The sequence below is a fragment of the Suricata suricatta genome, chromosome 6 (assembly GCF_006229205.1).
Source record: "Suricata suricatta isolate VVHF042 chromosome 6, meerkat_22Aug2017_6uvM2_HiC, whole genome shotgun sequence".
Classification (NCBI taxonomy): domain Eukaryota; kingdom Metazoa; phylum Chordata; class Mammalia; order Carnivora; family Herpestidae; genus Suricata; species Suricata suricatta.
Window position 1 is genome coordinate 6,283,382 of NC_043705.1, and position 7,716 is coordinate 6,291,097.

The 7,716-nt window shown below is 42.4% G+C and overlaps 1 long non-coding RNA gene across 1 annotated transcript in view; it reads right to left on the reverse strand.

Moving 5' to 3' along the window:
- The window catches only part of LOC115294396, a 117,454-nt gene extending 110,102 nt beyond the window's left edge, over positions 1 to 7,352 (reverse strand). Inside the window, exon 1 of the long non-coding RNA XR_003909867.1 lies at positions 7,255 to 7,352. This is a non-coding gene — a long non-coding RNA (uncharacterized LOC115294396). The remainder of the gene's footprint in view (positions 1 to 7,254) is intronic.
- Positions 7,353 to 7,716: the final 364 nt, after the last annotated feature.

Sequence of the window (7,716 nt, forward strand, 5' to 3'; positions counted from 1 at the left end):
CAGAGCTGAATTCCTTTAAAGGGCACTGTGCCTTTACATAATGCCCTTCAAGAACTTCCAAAGGCTCTGTGCAGCCACCTGGTATTTGAGAAACCGGTAGGACTACTCCACAGAGTATTTTAATTCTGATGAGGGTTCTTCAAGGAACCCACGGGCGTAGGTTTCCATCATTCAGCCTACTTGGTAGGCTTCCACCCTTGAAAGAAGGACAGATCATTTATTCATAGCTATCCCATTGCACTAGCCAAGATGGCCTCCTCATTGATTCCAAACTCCTGGTATTGAGACTTTGTAGTCTCCTCTCATAAAAGGAGGGATGAGCTGTACAATCAATAGAATATTTTGGAAATGATGGTGTGTGATTTCGGAGCCTAGGTCATGAAAGTTACCACAGCTTCTACCTTGCTGTCTCTTGAATTAATTGCTTGGGATAAGCCAGATGCCATGTTTCAAGGACACTCACACAGCTCTAGAGAGAAAAGCCACTTGGTAAGGGGTCAATGTCTCCTGGCAAAAGCCAGCAAGGAACTAAGACCTATCAACAGCTATGAGCATGAACCACCGTGAAAGCATACCCTCCAGCCCCTCTGAAGCCTTCAATTGACTGCAGCCTTGGCCAACAAATTGATTGCAAAGGGACCCTTTGCCATAACCCACCCCAGCTCAGCTGTTCTAAATTCCTGGGTCTAGGATACAGCCTGGACGTCAGGACTGAGTCAAAGTGGTCTCCTGCATACAATATACTTCCTGATTTCAGATGAGATGAAGTAAATCTCAGATGCCAAACGTTCACTTCTTTCCAAAAGTATTGAAAGGCAGGGCCAGTGTTTTACGGGTCAAATCGTTGAAGATACGGACACTCTGTCGAAAGGGTCGGAAGGCAAGATACATCTGTCAATTTCTGGTAATCCGTACAGAGCAAATAAAGCTGTGACAGGAGAAGCCAGGGGTCCACCTGACCTCGGCTTACCTACCACTTAACACATGGTGCTGGGAGGCTACAGGCTCACGAGGGTAACCTGAACTATTTTCTTTGTTTCACCCAAACTTCTGCAGCCAGTCCTCCCCTGCCCCCTACACATACATTCCACATCCGTATCACTCAACATACTTTCAATTGCAACTTAAAGGAAACCCAAAGCCATCATCTTAAAAAATAAAAATGTATTCTATGAAATCATACAAAGCTCAACAGAATGTTCCAGAGTTGTTTGAACAGTTCACTGACATCATGCACAGATTCATTCCCTCTCTGCTGTCCTTAGGTGTTTCCTGATGGACACAGCTGCCTCAGCTCCAGGCATGAAGAGAAAAGAACAGAAGAGAGAATGTGGAGAACATGTTTCCAACGTTCACTTTTTATTAGGAAAGGGGAGTGGAAATCCTTTCAGAGACACACACTCACACACACATCTCATCAGTGTGGAAATTGAATTATATACTCATTCCAACCAATTAACAGGAGAGAGAATAAGAAAACATGACGCTAAGTCTCAGAAGAATTTACCCCACAGAACCAAAGATAGGAACACGCACACACACACACACACACACACACACACACACACACACACCCTCCATACTCTCAGCATCAATCTATTATAATCCATCAATTAGAATACTTTCCATTGCATATAGCAGATACAGATCAGTCAGCTGCTGTGTGTTACAAAATACACAAACACAAACTCCCAGGGCTATAAAGCAAAAGCCACGTATTTCTCAAAAATCTGCAGGTTAGCCTTAGAGGTTTGGTTCCATTAATCTCAGAGAGACACCCTCCTGCATTTGTAGCTCTTTTGATGGTCAGCTGATCCAGGTTGTGCTTTGCTAGGTGACACGGCTTCAAGTTGTGAGTCAAGCTGAGCTTTGCTCCCCACCACAGGTTGGGCTGATGTCTATTTCAGATGTACCTATTCCGAGGCACAGACAAGAAACAGAAAGTACCCAAGGAAAGTTTCTCATGGCAATAGCAGAAGCACAAGAAGGCAGGCAGATATATGAGGCCTCTGAGGATCTAGAATCAGAACTGAAACATTGTGACTTCTACCCACATTCTCTAGAACAATGCAAGTTCACGGTCAAGCCCAAAGTCAAAACTTGAGGAAGTATACACATACCACTTCTCACGGGAAGGACCGCTTAGTCCCAAGGAGAGGTTAAGAGTCAAGGTCAGGGGGCGCCTGGGTGACTCAGTCAGTTAAGCATCTGACTCTTAGTTTCAGCTCAGGTCATGATCTCACGGTTTCTTGAGTTCAAGCCCCATGTTAGGCTCTGAGCTGGCAGCCCAGAGCCTCCTTGGAATTCTCTCTCTCCCTCTCTGCCCCTTCCCCACTCTCGCAGTCTTTGTGTCTTCCAAAATAAATAAACAAACTTAAATTTTTTTAAAAAAATGACCAAGGACAGATAGTAAATCTTTGTTAGCCAAAACTAAAATTGTTAGAAAAGTTATTGAGGATTCACACAATTGATGGAAATGTAATGATCAGGCTTAGAAAGTAAATCTCTCTGAAAAAACAAGAAGCTGAAAGCACAGTCATTTTTAGCAGCTGTCTGCCAGGATACCACACCCCTAGACACTGTCGCTTCTGCGAAGCAAGTCCAGCTGTCCTTTCCTTTATTTACACATTCAAAATTTAAAGTCCTTGGCAGCAACGTCCAATCAGCCGAGTACAGGTCCTGCCCAAGCAGTATTGTCAGGAGCAGGGAAGGGAGGCCATAACCTTTTGCATTTCTGTGTTGGGAAGTGAATACGCCCCCACAAAGATAGCTCATAATTAGACATTCTCCCAAGATATGAGGAGACCTAGATGCCAGAAAGAAAACCCTACAACAGTTAAGTGGGATGTGGTAGGGATTCTGTGAATAGATAAAATGCATCCCATTATAACATCAAAACGTCCTCACGAAGGGGAGTAGTCTGCTCAACAACAAGAGGGTAAAACTATGGATCATTCACAATGAGGAATGGCCTGAGGTCCACTCAGCATTCACTAAGACTACACATTCAAACAACAGTTTATTTTGGGCAAAGAGGAAAGAGATCGGTTAGCCTCGCAAACATGTTTTTAATTGTTGTGCGCTGCTGAATATACTTAAGGAAGTTAAACGTGTTTCCAATTTTGCATTCAGCATTTAAATAATCTAATATACATGCAGAAGGTATATGGCTACCTCATGTTCAGACGTGCTCAGGAAAAACCAGCGGGCCTTGAAACACCCTCACTCGAATGGATTTTTTATGCTGAGAGATCTACACTGATGTCACAGGTCCTCAGTTCTACTCTTGGATTTGGGAGATCTATACATTCAAATCACTATTACTCTGCTTAAATTATGAAATTGCTCTCAAGGGATGTAGACTGCAGTATCAGATTAGGTCATAAGATAAATGGATTTAGAGGATCTCATTTTTTTTCCTCCGTAATTCACTCTTGGATCTTATAGCAATGACAAATACACCAGGGAGAGCAGGTCTAATAAATGGCAAGTTTTATTAAATGTTTATAGTAAATCACGTCTACATCCCCCAAGAGTCATTTGGTTAGTGAAGAGAAGTGGAGAGGAAGCAGAAAGGAAATTAGAAGAGGAAGGGAGGGGGAAAGGAGTCGGGGAAGGAAGGATAAAGGGAAAGAAGAAAAGGAAAGGAGAAAGAGCATCTGTCCATCACCTTTCACTGGGTTGGGCAGACAGGGGTTTCTCTGGATTATTCAAGTCTTATTTAGAGTCGTAATATGGGCACAGATCAAGCATGTCCTCTTAAACGATTTTCTTCTTAGGCAGTTGGGGCCACAGGTGCAACACTATGGCCATCGGTTCACCACACGCATACATGCCCAGGCTCCTGTGATCCCAGCCTGCTCTTTTCTTTTCTTCTTTTTTGAAAAGAGGCAGAACAAGATATCCTCATCACAGATGCTCGTTCAAACGAACAGAAGTGGAGAGAAAGGAATGCAAAGGTAGCGCAGTATTTTTTTAAAGTGTTCATTTTTGAGAAAGACAGCATGAGTGGTGGAGGGGGAGGAGTGGGGGGACAGAGGATGCAAAGTGGGTTCCGCAGTGACAGCGATAGCAAGCCTGATGTGGGCTTTAAACTCACGAACCGTGAGATCATAACCCGAACCGAAGGCGGACACTCAACTGACTGAGCCACCCAGGCGTCCCAGGGCCGTATTCCAAGACTAGGACTTCTCATCTAAACAACCTTGTGGGCCACTGTGGTTCTGCTCCTGAATACCACCCTCGTACTGGAAGACTGTCCCCGCATACGTCTTTGGCCTTTTACTTACTCCTGACAGTATTCAGCACAACCCCACTTCCTTTCCTTCCAGACTATTCCACGAGACACAGCGAAAGAAATATGAACCACTATCTTCTGTACTCAGAGCAACAACAGACACAGACAACTCAGGACAGGTAACGGAGAAGCCTGCCCAACAATGCCCCAGAAAGTCACAACTTATAGAAAGGAGAATAAATGAAAGAGATGGATCCCATTCAGTTGTACGATCTTATCAAATCCTGGCAACGTTGGGCGTCTCTCTCAGTAAAATAAGTGACTTCCTAATTTAGGCTACTTTTAAGTTTCTCCATTATAAATGACTATTTTTGTATATATACATATATTTAAATAGGCCATCTAGTTCTAATTAGATCTAAATGAGAGTGGAGAAGATAGCTGAAATGTCCACAATTTATGCTCAATAAACTACAATAATTAAATTGTCTGAATAGGTCCTTGTCTAGGAAAAAAACTTTCTTTCAGAAATGAGGTACCCTTTCTTAATCTAACGTTGTCCAAAAAGTTCCAAATAACTAGCTAAAGGGTCATCTCTCCTCAATTTTTGACTGAAATTGGATAGACAGGGTTTGAAATCATTTTATTTCTAGCCTGGGTACTCCCCAACAAATCAGTTTTCAGTGGTCATTACCAGTGATGGGTTTAGTTCTCAATTGCACTGGTGCTAAAAAGTCCTGGTCTTAAAAGCTACTTTCCTTTCTTTAATTCCAGAAAACCACTGAGTAAGTATAAAATTCTTACTTTCTTGTTGTTTTTGTACTTTGAGCCTCCAAAACAATCTTGTTCCTCATGCCATTCTTTAATTATTCCAATAAATGTTCCTACAAGATTCAAATTTACTCAATTATTTGCATGCTTTACCTCTACTATTCAAATTCCTGCCAAATTCCAAATTAATTCTATTCAGCATTATTTTCTATAGCCAAACAACAAAAGAATATTGTCTAAATGCTAATCCACTGTTTATTCTTTTTTTTTTTCATACAGCTTCAGTCCCCCAGAGGTTGACATTTCAATAAACCCTTAAAAGGGATTATAATGCTGCCTCGCTGTATTTTGTTTTCTCCACGAAAATAAATCAAAACTTTCCCACCTTTAACCCTTTAAGAAATTAGAAAGTAGCCTATCTTTCTTCCTTCAGAAAACAGGCTTTGAATGTGGAATTAATTCCAAGCATCTGGAATAAAAACCAGTCCTCGGGTAACAGAATGATTTCAGTGGATTCTGGCAAAAGCTTGCCAATAATTCCTTTTTCTTCAAACAATCTGATCACTCTCATTCCTATAGGATGATAAAACTGAAAGTCCCATATGTGCTTAATGCAATATTCAAAAGATTTTTGGGTTTTTTTTTTTTTTACAGCTCAAACTACTCAAACTACAGTCCTTGGGCTTACCTGTCATTGAAGGCAATCTGTGAAGAGTGGCGTGAAATTGAAGTACATGATGTGATTCTTTTTTTTTAATTTTTAATGTTTATTTTTCAGGAGGAGAGAGAGAGAGCATAAGCAGGGGAGGGGCAGAGAGAGAGCAAGACACAGAATCTGAAGCAGGCTCTAGGCTCTGAGATGCCGGCACAGAGCCCGACACGACCGTGAGATCATGACCTAAGCAGAAATCAGCAGCTTCACTGACCGTGCCATCCAGGAGCCCCCTGATATGATTCTTCTTAATGTTATAAATTGAGAAGACAGGTTAAAATTTTAGTCATGGTTGGGGGGAAAGAAAACTTAAAATGCAGGAGCTAATTAATAGGAAAATAACTAATTGCATTAAAAGCTATCCATCGCTGACTTGCTAAAATAAAGCAGGGTATAGGCAAGAAATGAAATCAATCCTCATGCTCTCACTATCAAGCACTCACATACAGGTGGAGCCCGAGCATTGGCTGTGGCCAACAGTTGTCTGTGCTTTCCAGTGTATTCCATCAAGTAGTTTTCATACAATTTCACGGGGCAGGTTGACTTTACCGCTGCCCCGAAGTACTAGGGCTTCATCCCCTCTGGCATCCAGATGTTCACAGAGCCCGGTCAGTCTGCCCAAGGGAGCAAACCCTGTGGCCACGGTGTTTTAAATTCTTCATTCACCCGTGCGGAAGAAACTTAGCATCGTAGAAAGGATGACATTTCCTCCCAGAGGACAGTTAATGGCTCAGCAAACAAATGTGTTACTTCAGTCAGGGAGGTACACAAGTCAGGGTAAATCATCCTTTTAGAGCCATTACAGTCAGTTTGGGAATTCAAAATCCAGAAAAGTGTTTAAAGTACAAATCAGTTGGCTTCTCCAGCTTCATGGCGGACAGCCCGCATGTGAAGCATCTACCGGATGACAGAATATTTTGCAACCACTTCTCATTTAACTTGGGTCAGGCCATGTGCTCGGGGCAGTGATGTAAGGAAGCCAGGAGATGGCCCAAAACCAAGAGCCCAGTGAGGAAAGAAAAGAGTAGCACCTGGTGATTTATAACCATGTCAAGTCAGACAGGAGCAGAAAGAGACAGGCCTGACCAACCAGGGGAGGGAGAGGGTGCACAGCATCGTGTGGTGGGTGTTTTAAGGGCTGTGGCAAATACTCATGCCGTAACTTCTACCAACATTTCATGGCCCCACCTAACTCAGAAATACAATCACTCATGGGTCTAAGATAGGATACAATGGATTATAAAATTAGATGTCATTAACACAAGACAGTCTTTGACACATCACTCTTATATTTAAATAATTCTACCTCTATCCATTCATCAAAGCTTCACCCAAGCCCAGCTGTCCTACGAGAGTTTTCTGTTTCACATCAGGTCCGCCCAGCTTCTGAACACAAACACGCCTCTCTTACTTGACAAATAAGGCCACCTTGTGATTTCTCTTCATTATTACCCTATTGCTATCCAATTTTCACGTTGCTTTTAACATTCAAAGAGTAGAAGTTTTGGGTCTCAAAATAGATAGTGCCACTTACTTGTCACTTATAGGCAGGGCGTATGATGGACCTCTAGTCCAGACACGTGCACGCGCACACACGCACACACGCACACACTGCCTCTGTCCCTATCTGAGATTAGGTAGTTTACAGATATGGTGAGTGCGGGCATGGAGAGAAGGATGTGTAAGACTAACCCATTATTGCCAAACAATGTTGGGCTGACACTGTAAAGGTCAGTGTTCAGGACACTAGAGCTCCAAAAGATACATCCACCAAGGTCTCACTCCCCAATGGACTTGGGGAAGAACGAATAGATGCATGAAGCTGTCTTGTATCAAACTTCTTTTACAAAAGCAATACCCCATAAATACCTGTCAATTCCCTCCTTAGATCCTTTACTTTCATTTCTTCTAGCACCAGCATTCAATACAATCATACGTTAAGGTGGAGTTTTTAGTTTCTGAGTCCTAAGAATCTGATAATCTTTCTTTTGGTGTT